The sequence below is a fragment of the Eriocheir sinensis genome, chromosome 18, assembly GCF_024679095.1.
Source record: "Eriocheir sinensis breed Jianghai 21 chromosome 18, ASM2467909v1, whole genome shotgun sequence".
NCBI classification, from domain to species: Eukaryota; Metazoa; Arthropoda; class Malacostraca; order Decapoda; family Varunidae; genus Eriocheir; species Eriocheir sinensis.
Window position 1 is genome coordinate 16,746,572 of NC_066526.1, and position 18,686 is coordinate 16,765,257.

General features: G+C 47.1%; 2 long non-coding RNA genes across 5 annotated transcripts; one reads left to right on the forward strand and one right to left on the reverse strand.

Moving 5' to 3' along the window:
- The first annotated feature begins 1,305 nt into the window (after positions 1-1,305).
- LOC127000380 (uncharacterized) lies at positions 1,306-15,741 on the forward strand. Of its 2 annotated transcripts, XR_007753950.1 has the most exons (6): positions 1,306-1,452; positions 2,711-3,644; positions 9,178-9,353; positions 10,024-10,115; positions 13,549-13,693; positions 15,548-15,741. It is a non-coding gene; the product is annotated as an uncharacterized LOC127000380 (long non-coding RNA). The 2 variants fall into 2 exon arrangements; XR_007753951.1 differs by lacking the exon at positions 2,711-3,644 and having other exon boundaries at positions 1,438-1,452.
- On the reverse strand, positions 15,522-18,671 carry LOC127000381 (uncharacterized). Of its 3 annotated transcripts, none has more exons than XR_007753953.1 (4): positions 18,636-18,671; positions 16,804-16,950; positions 16,251-16,468; positions 15,522-15,985 (listed from the first exon to the last, which is right to left on the reverse strand). It is a non-coding gene; the product is annotated as an uncharacterized LOC127000381 (long non-coding RNA). The 3 variants fall into 3 exon arrangements; XR_007753954.1 differs by having other exon boundaries at positions 15,522-16,121; XR_007753952.1 differs by having other exon boundaries at positions 15,522-16,468.
- Positions 18,672-18,686: the final 15 nt, after the last annotated feature.

Sequence of the window (18,686 nt, forward strand, 5' to 3'; positions counted from 1 at the left end):
AGAGAGGAAAAGGCAAAGAAACAGATACGGAGACTCGCAGAAAGACACAGACCAAAACGGACGCAGGGAAAAAGACAAGAGAGGAAGAGGCAAAGAGACAGATATAGAGACTCACAAATAGACACAGAGAGAGACCCAAACAGACGCGGGGAGATACTAAGCAGCCAGGAGCCAAAGACTAATCACCTCTGTCCGTGGCAATAACGCCGGCAAAACGAAGAGCAATACTTGAGGCCCTCGGAGTGGCCCGGCGCGGCGCCCACCATCAGAAGGGCAAATAATAACCAATTACTTGAGCCGCTCGTAATCAAGTCTCGCAGGAACAGAGGACTCGGGATACACGTCTTCTGCCCGCACAAAGATATCGCTGAGTGCTTATAGGTACGGAGGGAGAGATGGAGAGAGAGGGAGAAGAGGGGGAGAGTGGGTGAGAGCGAGAGGGATTGAGAGGCCTAGTTATTCATGTTTCAGTAATATTAGGGAGTTTCTTTTATCTTTCTTTTGATTACTGCTTATTTTTTGCCTCTTTTTGTTTTTTTTCATGTATATTGTTCACCCGTTTTCCTTATTTTTCCTTATTTTTTGCCTCGTTTTACTTTTTTCATGTATATTACTCACGTCTTATTGCCTCTTCTAATCACCACCTTTTTTCCTTATTTCATATCCATGTCATCCACTTTCATTGATTTTCATACACTTCATATCACCTCTTCACCTCAAGGCCAACCTCCACTTCTTTATCCTTCCTCCACGTCATTCCTTCCCTCCACAGCTTTATTCTCCCTCCTTTCTTTTCTCATTACATTATTTCCTTCACTTCAAAACCCAACCCTCATTTCATCCCCTTTCCATTATACTATCATCTCACCTTACAACGTTAACATTTCTTTATCCTCAGTGTTCAGCAACCATCCACACTTCACATCCACCCTCCCGTTTTCCTTTTCTCACCACAATACTCACCACCTCATAGCTCAACCCTCCCTTCATTCTCTTTTCTTCATATCACATCTTCTCCCAACCTCCTCTTCCCTTATTCACTTTCCCCTCACCTCACATCCTCAGCTTCCCTTCTTCCTTTGTCCGCTACATTACCCACTCACCTCACACCCTTCCTCTCACTTCATCTGTCCCACCTTCCTCTCTTTTCACATCACTTCTGCGCCTCAGCATCACTTCTTCCTCTCCCATCACCTCACTGCCTCACCTGCCCTTCTTCCTTTTCCCATAACATAGCATTACATCCTTGCCTCACAGTCTCACTTTTCCTTACTCCCCTCACCTCCCTGCCTTTCCTTACTCGGTCTCAACTCACCTGCGCATCTGGCTTCGTCTCCCTCACCTGCCTTGGCCACACCTCCACCTGGCCTTGATGGGAACACGAGGATAGTCGTTTTATTCCTTGCGTTTTACTGCTGCGGCGGAGCAAGATACACCTGGTCACATCCACAGGTGAGAAGAATGAGACTACACCTGTATATGAAAGGTGGATTTTAGGTAAGATTAGGTAAGATCGGGTTAGGTTAGGGAAGGTTAGGTTTGTTAGGCTAGGTTGGTTAGGTTAGGTTAGGTTAGGTTAGTTAGGTTAGAATAGGTTGGTTAGGTTTGGTTAGGTTGGTTAGGTTAGTTAGTTAGGTTAGGTTAGGTTGGTTGGGTTAGGTTGTTTAGGTTAGGTTAGGTTGGTTAGGTTAGGTTTGGTTGGTTAGGTTAGGTTGGTTAGGTTAGGGTAGATTAGGGTGGTTAGGTTTGGTTGGGTGGGATAGCTTTTCTTCAAGGCATGTTATTCCAGTGGTTTCTTTACTATGCATAAAAGGGGAATAATTGTGCATGTTGGATGAGCGTTCCCTGGGTCAAGACTGTGGTAGGCGAGGCACAGAAATACTTCAAAGGGACGCTCTCTGTGAACTCTTCTACGAATCTGTATCAGGGCCTGCTCTGGTCTGGTCTTAATTAAACACTAACCTACACAACACCGACTAGCACACACACACACACACACACACACACACACACACGCACACATTCATAACTTAACACATCGTAACATTTCAAAACAATAAATTAAAGCGAAATTCCACAACACGTAAGACTGTCATCACCAGAATCACCACCACCACCACCACCACTACCACAACCACCACGTACTGTGACACCCATATCTGTATTCATATATATTACCTAAAGATACAGCTGTTCTTATATATTTTGCTTCATTTTCTTCTCCGGTCATTGCTTCTAACGGAGATGCACCCACAGGGGCCAAGAGGAATGTTATAACTCTCGGTCGCATAGTTAGAGGGAAAGGAAGGGCTTGGTTCTGTTGGCTTTGATAAGATGTCGAGTGTGGTAATGACTTTTAAGGTAATGGGACTGGTTAGGTCACGTCGGTGTTTGTTAAGGTGATTTGTGTGATTTTTGTTTTGTTTGCTCTGGTTTTTTTTTTTTGTGTGTGTGTCTCTCTCTCTCTCTCTCTCTCTCTCTCTCTCTCTCTCTCTCTCTCTCTCTCTCTCTCTCTCTCTCTCTCTCTCTCTCTCTCTCTCTCTCTCTCTCTCTCTCTCTCTCTCTCTCTCTCTCTCTCTCTCTCTCTCTCTCTCTCTCTCTCTCTCTCTCTTTATTTTTTCCCGTCTTAGTGTTTTCGGTAACCTGACAGTCAATAAGAGTCGAAGGCTGCAAAAATCACCTAAAAATTCCATCCCATTTTTTTCTGCAGGATCTCTCAATCTTCTCACTTTCACGGCGTTGCTAAGATACGGCGCCAAACACTTACGACAGAACAACGACAACACATCACGTAACGCGTTCTGAAAACACCGAAAAATAAAGAAATAATGAACAATACGAATCGGAGGAGGAGGGAGAGGAACCAAAAAGAGGACACGGTCGACAAAACCAACAGCGCCGAGGTTTGGGTATTGAATAAGGGGACAGAGGTAAACACGAGAGTAGCAGACAGGCACGGAGGGCTTAATAGACAGGTAGACAGGTAGGGGAGAAGCCGGACAGGTAAACACACACACCAGACCGAGGAAACAAGCAAAGGTGATGTAGGGGGAAGAGGAGGTGAAAGAGGACGAGGATTAGGAAGAGGAGGAGAAGAGGAAGTGAGTGAGAGGGAGTGGAGTGCAAGCCTATCACAGCATGAAGAGAAGAAAGGAGAGAAAGGGAGAAGGAGAGCAAGACTGAGAAAAAGGAGTTGGAAAAATGCAAGAAAAAATAAATCGGGAAGAGAGAAACGTTAACGAAGAGACGGAGAGGTGAAGAGAGGTTACGATACACACTAACTCATAATGAAAAGATGTATAATGGGAAGTAGAAAAGAAGGAAACAGAGAAAATAAAGAGCAGAACACCACACATGAGAAGGATGAGGAGGTTTAGGAAAATGGAGAACACAAGGAAAACTACGCTAGAGTAACACAAGAAGACGACGATTAACTGTAAAGAGAGGAAGAGGAGATATAGGAGAACAAGGAACAGAGGTGCATGGATAGAAGTAACCAGATATACCTCACTACAGTTACACGAGACGAAGAGAAAAGGAGGAGGAGGAGGAAGAAGAGAAGGACTAGGAAGAGAAATACAAGTGCAGTGGAGTCAAGAACAAGGCTGATAATACGTCCACTCCTATACGCCCACATGAGACAGGTAAGAGAGGACAAGTAAGAGAGGACAGGTGAGATTGGGACGCTTCATATATATGGGAATCAGAATACAAACATAGGAATGCGACAAATAAACAGGTGGCTAGTGGAACGGTCAACAGAGAGAGAGAGAGAGAGAGAGAGAGAGAGAGAGAGAGAGAGAGAAGTGACAGAACAATTTCTTTACCTAATAGACGCAAGAGTTTCATTTTCGGCCCAAGATTCAGTTTTCGCTTCCCTGTCAGAAACATTTTATCCGTAAGATGACCCCGGACCTGACCTGACCTGAGGTGACCTTACCTGACGTTGCTTCCCGCGTGACCTTCCTTGCGTGGAGGTCATGTTGATATGATAAATGTGTTTTTTTTTATATATTGTTATTACTATCTGTACTTTTGTCGTTGCTGTTGTTTTCACTTAGCTGTCTCATATGTCCTTGTATAAAGTGTGATTCTCTCTCTCTCTCTCTCTCTCTCTCTCTCTCTCTCTCTCTCACCCCCCCCCCTTACCCCCCTCAGAAGTCATTGGTATATTTTCAACCTTAGATTTTATACGCGTCCTCTATCATAAAACTAAAAAAAATTAATAATATCGCATGTGAGAAGAGGATCAGCTTAGCATTGTGTCGCAAGCAGGCGTGCCAGGCTTGTATAATGGCTGGTCAATTTAATCAGACTGAGCCGCCCCACCACTCATGCTGCAAAGTAACCTAAGTAAATGTTTAAATGTTTAATGCCTCGGCCTCCTCCAGGGGTTTTAACGTAAGAGTCACCCGGAGAAGTTGTAAAGTAGCACGCGGGAGAAACTTGTAGAATTTATCGCGCCTGTGCTGGAGGTGTGCGAGGGAGGGAGGAAAGTGACCTGTGCATTAAGGTTCTGCGTGCGGGAACTCGTCAAGTAATTGCTTACCTGAACAATATCAAACACCTGGAGGCGAGGGGAACCTGCACACACACACACACACACACACACACACACACACACACACACACACACACACACACACACACACACACACACACACACACACACACACACATTAACTTCTCTTTTGACCTCTCTACTCTCGTTTATAAGAGTGGTGCTTAGCGGTTTTTTTTGTTTACATATGTTTTTGCCCTTGAGCTCCTTCGTCTCCTATAACACACACACACACACACACACACACACACACACACACACACACACACTGGTAAGATAAACTGCAGCTCATGACCACTTCATTAGCAGACTGAGAAGCGGGAACTCTCGAGCGAAAGCGGCTGGGAAATGTCGGCTGTAAATCACGAACAGGCTGGCCACGACTTGTTTGTCCAGCCCGCATTCCTGTCTAGATGATCCCTGGGGCCGACGGAGGGTTTGTGCGCATCGACAGACCCTCAGAAACAGTCCATGCCGTCGTTGCTTGGAATCCAGTCGTGTTTAAGGGAATTTGGGCGTCCAGGGTGTTGGTTCTTGTGCTTCAGCCTTGCCGAGTCCCAGAAAGGTGGAGTAAAGGGTGGAGATAATGGTGGAGGGAGGTAGTTGTAAGGGTTCGTGGTGGTGGTGGTGGTGGTGGGCGTGCTGTGATGATGTGTGTCTGATTGTGTGATTGGTGAGTGTTCGTTCCTAGTTTGAGTCCGGCCTTGGGATATGCATGCAGGGTGTGTGTGTGTGTGTGTGTGTGTGTGTGTGTGTGTGTGTGTGTGTGTGTTTACTTAATCGCCCCCTGCAGCTTCCCTTACCTCCCTCCTCTTCATGCAGCCTCACTCAGTTCCTCTCCTCCCTCACTTTCTTCGTTCTCCATCACCTAAAACAATACACCTTATCCTCTTCTTTCCTTTTAGTTCACCTTTCCTTTCCTTGCAATCTCCCTCATCTTTATCCTCCTCCTGCATTTTCTTTCGTCTTCCTTCTTTTCCTTCCTTATTTTCCCTTCCCTTTCCTTGCAATCTCCCTCATCTTTATCCTCCTCCTGCATTTTCTTTCGTCTTCCTTCTTTTCCTTCCTTCTTTTCCCTTCCCTTTCCTTGCAATATCCCTCATCTTTATCCTCCTTCTGTATCTTCCTTCGTCTCCCTTCTTTTCCTTCCTTCTTTTCCCTTCCCTTCCCTTCCCTCCTCTCTCCCTGCCTTCCTTCCTTCCTCTTCCTTCCTCCCTTACCTTATATCTTACCCTCTTCTTTCCTTTCACTTCACCTTTCCTTTCCTTGCAATCTCCCTCATCTTTATCCTCCTCCTGCATTTTCCTTCGTCTCCCTTCTTTTCCTTCCTTCTTTTCCCTTCCCTTCTCTCTCCCTTCCTTCCTTCCTTCCTTCCCGTTCCTTCTTCCCCAACTTACCCTCATCTTTTCTCTCACCTCACTCTTCCTCTCCTTATTCATTACCCCTTTCTTCCCCGTTACCTCCTCCTCCTTCTTACAATCACTTATACTACCGTTACCTTACCCCTTTCAGTTCTCCCACTCTATCCTCATTCCTTACCCCCTTTCTGCTGTCTTACATCCTCCTAATTCTTGCAGTCACCCTCATCTTTGTTTCTTTTCCACCTCCTCAAGCATCCTTTTTTATCTTTTATTTTTTGGCCCTCTTCATTCCCGCTCTACCCCTTTCTTTCCTCTTACCTTCTTCTTCCTCTTCTTTTGGCCTACTTCATCTTTACCTCCCGCAGCTTCCTTCTCCATCCTCTCCCCCTCTCCCTCCCCTCGCCCAGGCCTCTCCCAGCATCGCCCACAGAAGCACAGATCGGAGATACGGGCCCACGGACAGGTAAAAGCGTTTCTGTTGTAATGTTTGTACAGAATTTAACGCCGCTTGTCTCGGTAAATCGAGTTAATTAAGGGACATATTTACTCTTTATTAACGGTGGTCTTTGATTAACCTCCCAGTGAGCTGAGCTGGGGGGAAGGAAGGGGGAGGGGGGAGGGAGGAGGAAGGCAAGGAGAGGTAGGAAAACAAGGCAGGACAGAGGAGGAAGAGAAGGAATGTAAAGGAGAGACAGGGAGGCAGAGCAGGGTAGGAATGGAGAGAAGGTAGGCAAGGAGAGGCGGGAAGGCAAGGCAGGGTAGGGAGGAGAAGCATGGAAGCAAGGCAGGGCAGAGGAGGAAGAGAGAGAAGGTAGAGACAGGGAGGCACGGCAGGGTAGGAATGGAGAGAAGGTAGGCAAGGAAGGCAGGGCAGGGTGGGGAGGAGAAACAGGGAAGCATGGCAGGGGTAGAAATCAGGAGAAGGTAGACAGGTAGAAGTAAAGAGAAGACAGGGTAGGATAAGGATATTGGCTGGGCGTTTCTCTCCCCTGTCGCTCCCCTATCGTCCCCACTCTACCCCCTCTCCACCTCCTCCACTTCCCCTATCGCCTCTGTTCCTCCAGTGGTCCCCTGTTTTGAGTTTTCACATCCAGGGACGGCAGGGTAAAGGGTTGGGCTTGGCAGAGTTCGACAGGGCTCTACTCCGCGTCTTCTCCCACCTTTCTGCCCCCTCCCCGCCCCCCCACAAGACCCTTAGCCGCCCCCCTCACTCGGGTTCTCTCGTCCGACTCTCCTCATTACGGCAGCTGGTCCGGGCGATGTTGGTTTATGATTTTTACCTCGCATTATGATTTCTCGGTAATTACCACGACGACATGGACGGCAATTAAGCTGTTTTCTTTTTTTCCGTCTCCTGCGTCGGTGTTGCCCTCCGTCTTGGCCCCGAGGGAGACTGAGAGTGGGAGGGCGAGGAGGGCGTGTAGCCTTTCCCGGGGAGTGCGTGGGTGCGTGGCCCCCCTCGAAGGCTGGTGAAGAGGAGGAGGAGGAGGAAGAGGTTAACAAATAATAGGAAAGGAGTATTAATTGCTAGGAGGCGTTGATGATATGGTGGTGTTTGGCATCGCCTTCACGAACACCAATTAATTAGGAAGGTAAGCAGGTGAGGCGCCAGGTGTCGCTAGTGCGTTAACCAGCCTCACCACCGCCATCACCACCACCGCCATCACCACTACCACCATTACCACCACTCCGTCTTCTATCCCCCTACCACCCTCCACTACCACCTTGCTACCACCTTCACCACCACCTTCAGCACCATTCCTTTCCCCCTCGTCGTCATCATCCTTCCTCCTCCTCCACTTCCTCCTTTCTGTCGTCTCGGTCGGTGCCAATAGAATGTTTTAATAATGAATAAAATGGTAATGATAATGATAACAGTAATAGTGATGGTAATGACAATGTTCATATCTAAGGTTTAATTATCTGATGTATTCTTTTCTGTTGATATCACTTGATGTAAGAAATTGACGTACAGTAGAATATTAATTAGTGAGAGAAATACCCTCTAGAATACTTTTTTTTTTAATTATGTTGTTGCTTCGTATATTAAAGTGTAATTTGACAGACCATTCGTTCCGGCTTTTTAGTTGGCCAAAGTTTAATTAATCATAAATAATTAACAGTTATACCCTTGATTCTTCGGCAAAAAAATTCACGTTTGGAGATAAAAATCGTAACTTTTTTTTTGTGTAACCTTCATATTATCCAGCTGGTGATGATGGGATGGTAATGACGGCGGGGCGGTGGTGGTGGTGATGAGCTTGTGGTGATGGTGATGATTGTGTGGATGGTGATGATGTGATTGTTTATTGGTTAATGATATACCGGCAAAGGTGATGGTGTATAGCTGTGGTGATGAAAGTGGTGGAGGTGAAAGAATTATCGCAGTGATGGTGGTGTTTTCGAGTGGTGATATGATTGTTGAGTGGTCGGAGATATGTGGTGATGAGAATAGTGTCATTATAACGGGGATGAATTGTAAATGTTGTGGTGTGGTGGTGTAGTTGGTGGTGATGGTGATATTACAATGGTGAAGACATGGTGTATTTGAAGAGATAGTGTAGCTGTTCTTACGGTAGTGGTATTAACGATATTAGGGATCATTACTGTGGTGGTTTTACGCAGTTGGTGATGATAACATTATTGGCCGTGCACTCCATGGCTGCACTCACCAGGAAACAAATAGAATAACAGCATGAAATCGCTATTAATCACGCACGGCGGAGAGCTCAAGGTTGTTGGCATAAAAAAAAGCCACGTCGGCTCTGTGCATATTATTCGTCTTTCTCAAGGATTCCCTGTGACACGCGGAAAGATGAGTCGTAGTTAATGAGGCGTTTTACATTGTTTCAGCATATAACTGTCTATTAGCAAAAAAAAAAAAAAATGAACAATATCTTTTTCTTATACGTTTTTATAGATGTACCGAGCAAATTATTATCTTTTCGTAAGTTTCTGAAGTATGTATTTGCTTTCTATATTATTGAAAACGCATTCATATACCTGTTTCTTACTCCTACCTCTACGTCGAGCGAACTACTGATGGTTGTTTGGTACCAGTTTCAGTTTGTTTCGAAGCAATTTATCTTTTTACAGTATTTTACGTTATATTATCCCTGTATGTATTATGTCTAGCGTGATAAACCAGAGTAATAGCATTTCTCTAAACACAAACAAAGCACGTGATAACTTATAAATGTGTAGGAGAGACAGAGCCATATAAACTGTGGTGCTTCGATAGATGTTTCGGTTTAGGTCTCACCGAAGCACTTCAAGTTGAGGTCTTCCCCGCCCCGCCGCCGCCACCGCCCAATGAACGAACGCTTAGTGAGTGTTTGACGGGGCTTGGGGATGCTGCGGCTCTCCGGCTGACTAGGGTTCCTTCCTCCTGCTGTCGCTGTGGCCTGCTGGTGCTGTCTCGTTCATCTTAGGTATGGAAGTAACGGTTTTATTAGCTATTATTACTATTTCTGGTGTATTAGTATGGTGTATCGTTACTTTTGTTGAACTTTTTATTTTCTTGAGTTGTCCATCATTGCCTTTTCTCCTATGCCGCGTCACCTCCCTCCCTCCCCCCCCCCACTCTCCCCTCCCCTACTCTTCTTTCCTCCCTCTCCCCTCTCCTACTCTTCTTTCCTCTCTCCTCACTTCCACTACACCAGTTCTTCCTCGTGCCTTTCTCCATTATGGTATGCCTCCCTTCCACCCCCCCCTCCCCCCGCCCGTATCTTCCCTGATAATGCTGCATATTCCTGCTCCATCACATTCTATTTCCACTTATTTTCTACGTCTTTATTCCCTCCCCACGTCCTGCTCTCTCCCTCTCAGCTGATGCATATATCCCCCTTCCTCTCTCACTCCACTGCACTCGTCTGATTTCTTCTCCTCCCCACCTTTCCCTCCTCCCCATCCTCTCTCTCTCTCTCTCTCTCTCTCTCTCTCTCTCTCTCTCTCTCTCTCTCTCTCTCTCTCTCACCGCCTCTGGTCAGTAACTCATCAAAAAATATTATGACGCCCTAAACTTTGAGTAATTAGTGAGGCGCCGCGGAGTGCTCGCCTGGCCCCGCCCCGCCACGTGGTAACGAATGTTGCTTGTTACAGGTACACGACGCTAACAAGCAACAGTGGCAGCGGCAGCGACGAGGAACTTGACTGACTTGACTGGAGGGCTGACTGGCTGGCTTGCTGGTTGGGTGAGTAGCTGGGGGACTGAATGGATGATTGGAGGACTTGATGACTGGCTGGGTGACGGACTGGCTGGGTAACTGGATGACTTGACTGGCTGGGTGACGGACTGGCTGGGTGACGGACTGGCTGGGTGACGGACTGGCTGGGTGACTGACTGGCTGGGCGACTGACTGGCTGGGCGACTGACTGGCTGGGCGACTTGACTGGCTGGGCGACTGACTGGCTGGGCGACTTGACTGGCTGGGCGACTTGACTGGCTGGGCGACTTGACTGGCTGGGCGACTTGACTGGCTGGGTGACGGACTGGCTGGGTGACTGACTGGCTGGGTGACTGACTGGCTGGGCGACTGACTAGCTGGGCGACTGACTAGCTGGGCGACTGACTAGCTGGGCGACTGACTGGCTGGGCGACTGACTGGCTGGGCGACTTGACTGGCTGGGCGACTGACTAGCTGGGCGACTGACTAGCTGGGCGACTGACTGGCTGGGCGACTGACTGGCTGGGCGACTGACTGGCTGGGTGCCTGCCTAGCTGGGCGACTGACTAGCTGGGGGACTGACTGGCTGGGGGTCTTGACTGGCTGGGCGACTGACTGGCTGGGCGACTTGACTGGCTGGGCGACTTGACTGGCTGGGCGACTGACTAGCTGGGCGACTGACTAGCTGGGCGACTGACTAGCTGGGCGACTGACTAGCTGGGCGACTGACTAGCTGGGCGACTGACTGGCTGGGCGACTGACTGGCTGGGCGACTGACTGGCTGGGCGACTGACTGGCTGGGCGACTTGACTGGCTGGGCGACTTGACTGGCTGGGCGACTTGACTGGCTGGGCGACTGACTGGCTGGGCGACTTGACTGGCTGGGCGACTTGACTGGCTGGGCGACTGACTGGCTGGGCGACTGACTGGCTGGGCGACTGACTGGCTGGGCGACTTGACTGGCTGGGCGACTTGACTGGCTGGGCGACTGACTGGCTGGGCGACTGACTGGCTGGGCGACTGACTGGCTGGGCGACTGACTGGCTGGGCGACTGACTGGCTGGGCGACTGACTGGCTGGGCGACTGACTAGCTGGGCGACTGACTAGCTGGGCGACTGACTAGCTGGGCGACTGACTAGCTGGGCGACTGACTGGCTGGGCGACTGACTGGCTGGGCGACTGACTGGCTGGGCGACTGACAAGCTGGGCGACAGACTATCTGGGCGTCGTGACTAGCTGGGCGACTGACTAGCTGGGCGACTGACTGGCTGGGCGACTTGACTGGCTGGGCGACTGACTGGCTGGGCGACCGACTGGCTGGGTGACGGACTGGCTGGGTGACGGACTGGCTGGGCGACTGACTGGCTGGGCGACTTGACTGGCTGGGCGACTGACTGGCTGGGCGACCGACTGGCTGGGTGACGGACTGGCTGGGCGACTGACTGGCTGGGCGACTGACTTGCTGGGCGACTGACTGGCTGGGTGACTTGACTGGCTGGGTGACTGACTGGCTGGGTGACTTGACTGGCTGGGTGACTGACTGGCTGGGTGACTGACTGGCTGGGTGACTTGACTGGCTGGGTGACTTGACTGGCTGGGTGACTTGACTGGCTGGGTGACTTGACTGGCTGACTGGGTGACTTGACTGGCTGACTGGGTGACTTGACTGGCTGACTGGGTGACTTGACTGGCTGACTGGGTGACTTGACTGGCTGACTGGGTGACTTGACTGGCTGACTGGGTGACTTGACTGGCTGACTGGGTGACTTGACTGGCTGACTGGGTGACTTGACTGGCTGACTGGGTGACTTGACTGGCTGACTGGGTGACTTGACTGGCTGACTGGGTGACTTGACTGGCTGACTGGGTGACTTGACTGGCTGACTGGGTGACTTGACTGGCTGACTGGGTGACTTGACTGGCTGACTGGGTGACTTACTGACTGACTAGCTGACTGACTGGCTGACTGGGTGACTGACTGGCTGACTGGGTGACTTGACAGGCTGGCTGGGTGACTTGACTGGCTGTGTGACGGGCTGGCTGGGTAACTGGCTGGCTGGGTGACTGGCTGACTGACGGGTGAGTGGCCTCTAAGTGAGCGGGTTGTTGATAGCCGCCGCCGTGCTGACTGATGCTAGTTGGCGCGGCTGACTCCTGATTGATGGTGATGTGACTGAAGAGTTTGCCGCCGCTGCTGTCTGTCTGTCTGACGCGTGATGAAGCGGCGCGGGGCGGGGCGAGGCTTGGGGGAGGCTGTGTAGTGTTGGGACGGAGGTAAGCAAGGTTGTTCTGCTCTCGTTGTTAGTGAGTGTTACGGACCGAAACGAGTGCGGTGTGGTGACGCAAGGAAGACAGTACGAGTGACAAATGGTGGATGGATGTAAAGTGAGCGAAATTAAGATGAATGGGTGTTTTGTTTTCGTTGTGGGTTTGGTTATTCAAGGGTTGTGCGGGAAACAAGTTGCCGGAAGGGAATTGGACGTGAAGGTTTTATACTCGTCTGAATCACCCCGCCCATGCAGTGTGTGGAGGGGCCGTAAGATCCTATATACTGCGCCACACAATCATAGGCATTCGTATAAGAGTTGTGGGTATTATCATGGGTAGTTTTATGACCCTTGTGCTAGTTCGACAAAGCTTCTGTACCATGGACGTGAAAGAACTCCTAAGAATCCGGTTAATCTTTTTTTCGGCATCTGGAAATAGTTGATGTGAGAAACAGAAATGACCGAGAATAGACCTTAGCTTTCCCGTAGACCAGGTTTTCTCCTTCGCGTTGCTTCTCAACCTCCCACGGACCTATCCTCTTCCCATTCCTCACGCCGCCCTTATAGTCACGGTTTCCTCAAATTAATTAATTCAAACCACCTTTAATTGATGTCTCGTACCTAGACGGCGCTCCATTTCCTTGGGACTGGTAGGACGGAGTTCATTCACCCGTCGAGCAGCTGAACAGTGTGACGTGACTGACTTGCTGACCTTTCCTTGCCATCAGACGACAAGGTTCAATATTTACACAGTTGACAGATGATTTCCTACCGATGCATTTTTACATTTCACTTAAGATAGGAGAGTAGCGCTATGTGTAGGCAAAGTATTAGGAAAGCATTGTGTAACTGCGGTGAATGAGGGACATGCAGAATAGTTCTTAAAATGTAGGAAAGCGTTGTATAAGTGTGAGGAACATGCAGAAGTATCTATGAAATTTTAGGGAAGCGTCGTGTGAGTTGTGTGACTAGTCAGCATAGGAAAAGCATAGAAAAGCATTATGTAAGCATTGTATGACAAATATGCAGAATAGGCAGGGTAGTTAAAGCATAAAAAAGCATTGTGTGCGTAATGTATGACGGATATGCAGAACAGCTATGCATGGATGCGAACTATTAGGTCATCATTTGAGAATAGTTTATGGGAAGTATAGTATATGCAGTAGTGTTAACGCTTCCTCCTCCTCGGCAGGTCACCAGGGGCGCCTCATACACAGGGACAGCACCACCACCCCCACGGCGTCCTGGACTCTCCAAACCTCGACCAGCTGCGTCATGAGAACGGAAGCCTCTCAGCCGCACGTCATCCTCCAGCATCTCATCCACCCACCCGTCAAGTAGCCCTCAAGTTTTTGTTTATTAGTTCAGCATCAGTGCTTCTGACAGTCGTTGATGATTTAGTGATTTTTTTTAGTTGTAATTCAGGATTTGCCTCAATCATAAATAATTCAGGAAAGCTTTCATTTCGAATTTGGTGTTTCGTTAAGCCTTGAATTTCTTAGTTTTCATATAGTGAAACACAAGTGCTTATTTAAATCAGAAAACCTTAAATTCTGAGCTCGGTGCTTCATTTAGGGGTGCATCAGTGCTTCATTAAACTCGTAGATAATTCAGTGACGTAGCCGCTGGGGATGACCTCAGCAGACCAGTTAGTTCCCGGAATAGGTACAGACTTCGCCGCGGCCTCTGTCCCCTTCCCCTCCGGTAAGCTTCCCAGGTTAATTATCCGGGTACGGTTCCAGGTATGGGGTCCAACGTGGCGTATGACTGTCTGGCAGACCCCAGCGCCGGCCCGTCTGCCTCCCCCTCATGGTCCCCTTTCTTAACCCTTACCTTATCGGCTTTTTTGTCGTGCAATTCCCCTACAGCCGAGTTAATATCCCCCTTGACGTTATTTAATATGAATGCAGGAAATAGTCACGAAGTGTTGATTTCAGGATCAGAATAAGGAAACGCAGGTCTTATTTATTTTGCCTTAGAACAAAAGTATTAGCAAATTACATTTTTATAATCCCAATTGATCCTTAAATCTTGTGGGAAATTTACAAACTTGATTTGAAAGTAAAGGGTTTCGAATAAGAAATGCAGTAGGTTTATTTGGAAACTTTAATGGCTGATGGGATTTACTTACCTGGCAATTGTAGACTGACAGGGAAGGAAAAGGTTAGCTAGTTCAAATCTGTTATCGTTTGAAAGAGGAGAAACGGTGTGTTTATAGGGAAGACCAGTTTATTGATGTGGGCGAGAGGCAGAAGGCAATTGTTTTGAGGAATTAGTCGTTGCAAGAGCAGCACAAGTTTTAAGGCATTGTATTTCCAATCAGGCTCCTTAGTCATCACTGGCTCATGAATTTCTATAAAAAAAAAGTCCAAATTAACCTGGCCAATTTGCACCGAGAAGCCCCTCCCCCATTCTGGCTAAGCCCCGCTCCCCTATTACCCGATTGGCTGTTCATGACGTCAAGCATTGCATCGAAGACACGCAACATATATAGGAGTGATTAAAAAATATTCGTAAAAAATATTCGTAATTTACGAATAATTTAACTAAATGACGGCACTAATTTAACAAAGTACAATACTACTACTACTATTTCAAGGGAGAAGGGGCCCTTCAAAACAATGTACAGCAGCAGCATTGAAGGCGATAGTAGGCTATCTATAAAGTATTGCCCACTTTCGCATAGGCGTACTAAATATAATCACAAAAAAAATTCTACAGTAACTTCATACAGGTAGGAATCATTGTATTAAGGAATAAGTTTCGTATTTGTGGCTTGGAGAGACGGGTGGTGTGTCGTCTGCAGCGCTCTCCGTCACCCGCTGTCCTGCCAAGCCACACAGGTTCGAAACTTATTGTATATTCCTCAATACAATGATTCTTACCTACATGAAGTTACTGCAGAAAATTTTTGTGACCAAATTTTGTATGCAGAAAATTTTTGTGACCATATTTTGTATGCCTATGCGAATGAGCTGTGTGGGAAATTATGACGGAAAGTGTGCATTACTTTATAAATAGCCTACTATCATAGCCATCAATGCTACTGCTGTACATTGTTTTGAAGGGCCCGTTCTCCCTTGAAAACTGGTTGTAGCATTTTTTTAACTTTATTTCTTAGGTGATGTCATTGATTGTTAGAGTGCCGTCATTCAATTAAATTACTGAGGTCCTATCTTTTATTTTCGCAGAGTCGAGGCGTCCAGTTCCCAGCAACAAGGAAGTGACGTCTGGGGCGTGGAGAGGAGGAATATACAATGACTTGAACTGGGAACAGCAATATCACCACCCCCAAGGGGAGTGTACGACGTACACAGCAAGAGTTGAAAATAAACTTTATTGTTCAGACGTGCAGAGCATGCAATATAAAAAGTTATAAATCGGTTGTGAACACTTTCGCATGTCCTCTCCTAGTGGTGGTTTCTCAAAGATATATTACCTCCTTACTGCACGTTGTCTTGTACTCCCTCCCGTTTTCTACCCAGGAAGCAATCAACTTCGTTGAGGTCAGTAACCTACCCATCCCACGTTGTAGGGCTGTTTGAGTAACGTCACTCCTCTCCTGTCCCGCTCAACTCTGCGTCTGCCTCCTCGTTCTATATGAATACCATCATATAGTTTATCTAGACCTGGTTTAAGACAAATGTTTCACATTAAGATCGCATTGATTATTCTATATAAATTAATTTATATTGGTCCATGTTTGGTATTGCTCTTCCTTCGTAATATTGTGTTGTAGTCCTTAAGTGGCAGACAACATGAAACCTGTGAAGTAAGAAAGAGGTACGTGTTCACACGCTCAATTTTTCCTATACGAAACATTTGAGTTTAACCACCAGGTATAAGATAAATCTGATACATGCCATTTGTCACATGCAAAGTATAACTATTTACCGACGAGTTCACAACGAGCCAGACGCGGAGTCAAATCGGGACTGAGAGGAGTGACATCACTCAAACTCCACAACGCGGGACGGCCGGTCCTGCTGACCCCGGTGTGTTCCGATCCTAAGTGGAGTGATTGCTTGCTGGGTAAGTAAGAGGGTGGGAGGCTGACACGACGTCCAGAAGCCGCCGAGGACCCAGTCTGCAGAGGTCACGCTGCCGACATCCTGAAACATACGGCCCCTTGTCAGCACATGTGGTCTATTACTGAATTTAAACTTAAACTAAAAGCACAGCACAAGATAATGTAACATGAAACCGGGAAAAAAACGAAAGTAATCACTTAACTTTGACGTTCCCAACTTTCCACGATTACATTAGTCAATAAATCTGCAACGGAGTGGTCGAGCAAAACGCTAAGAAGCCTTCCAGCCTTGTAAAAACTGATTTTATGAGCCTCTATCGCTAAAAAATCTTAAATGTGCATTTGGAAAGACATTCTGCATCTTCTAGCACGATACTGTATCTCAGAGACGCAGACGCCAAAATGAATGTACAATACCGAAAAGAGGAGTCACGTGATGCGATGCAGGGCTGGACCGCTGGACGAGGCGGCGCGAGACAGGCAGCGAGTCTTGAACGCTGGCTGGCCCGCGACGCTGTGCAGGACTCGGGGGAAGGCTGAGTTGGTCCACTCGCCCGGGTCCGACTGAAAAAAATAAGTATCCCTGTTTAATTCTCCACAAATAAAATGGGGTACAACTAAAATCATCAAGCCATCTATTTACTACACGTAAAGAAACCTGGTACACCTAATTGCAATATCGCACGAACTTGCTAAACGAGTAATATCTTTCACGTGACTGCCCAAATCACCCTTCGTACGTCGGAGATACTTCAAGCAATATAGTGGCGATAATGGGCCAGAGAGGTACTTAAGGTACTGGTCGTCTCACCAGTCCTTCTATGTCTACCGTACACAGTATAAGGAGAAAATGGGCTAACAACTGCTATTGACGGATGACAGTTATAGTTATCAATAGTGTATGCAAGTATTCTTATTTCTATTGACTATAATAATTTTGTAGATTGTCACAACGTAACGCCGTTCGACATTTTGCCATGTGCTGCTGGCTAGAGGCTACACTATGATGTACTGAACAACGGATTTGTGTGATGTCGTCCGTAATGGTTCACCTCGGCTTCTTGCTTCGGTGTTGGTATTAGAAGTATTGTGTGCCACGGCAGCTTCTTACTACCTAAATTCTAACATTAATACCAAAAACTAGATTTGTAATGAATATAAACTATCATCAATATATATACCACACCCATAACAATATTCACAGTGATCATTAACCTTTTTTAAGGGATTCGATAAGGTTCGAGATTTTGAACCTTTCGGACCCGTTTTCCTTGGCGTGATAGTTATTAGTTATTACTTTGTGGGATTTATATTTCCTGCAAACGGAAATGAATTATATGTCACTCTGAACTTGACGTATAGAATATATAAAAGGGTTAATAATCTTTACTGTATAGTACACTTACGTAAATTGGTACTTTCAACAATCAATGGACTCAGTGGGTGTACTTAGTTTTTGACGTTTTAATTTTACTTAGGACGATAATCACCAAAAAATAAATAACAAACGGACACCCAGGTTTGGGATCACAAACTGGTTAATAGCGCAAAAGCACCCGAACTTATCGTACAAAGACGAGAACATAAAAGTATCTATCCGCTCGTCACCTCGTTGGGGCAGGTTACTAGCGATTCATATAAACTGCAATACGAAGATGCCACTGAATCATTTAAATCCATCCTCAATATTAGCTGAATGAATGACCTGAACACCTAAGCACCCATAACTAGAGCGGTTAAATGGCAATAAAAAGGTGCATGAGTATGTTTATGAGAAGCGAAGAGTGAAGGCTAAATCTGAAGTTTCAAGATTACTATATGAAAAAATTATGGCTGCCTATTGCTTTCATTCACAATACAAATAGTCGCTACCTTGTCTGTTTCTTATTGTAAGGAAATGGGCCATGACTGAGTGCCCCCCCCCCACCCCATATACGCTATTTCAATAAAAGCCATTATTCTCCCCCCCTCCCCCCCCCACCTCAGGAAAAAAAAATATAACAGAAGCCAACTTAATTCCAAACATCTGTAAGTTAAGCTCCATCGCGGAACGTACCAAGCAACAAGTAAGGCTCGACCAGGTAAGTCACGCTTCCAATATCATGACCGTGAGAATACCACCAAAAGAGATTTAACCTAATTCACAAATCGCTGGGAAATACACTTATCTGCATCGACAACATTAAGCATAAGTCGTATAATCAACAGTAAAAGAAAAAAAAACTATCATAACAGGAGGAGTCACTTACCGAGGTGCGGGGATGCATCGCTGAGCTCCGCCACCACCACCACCACCGCTA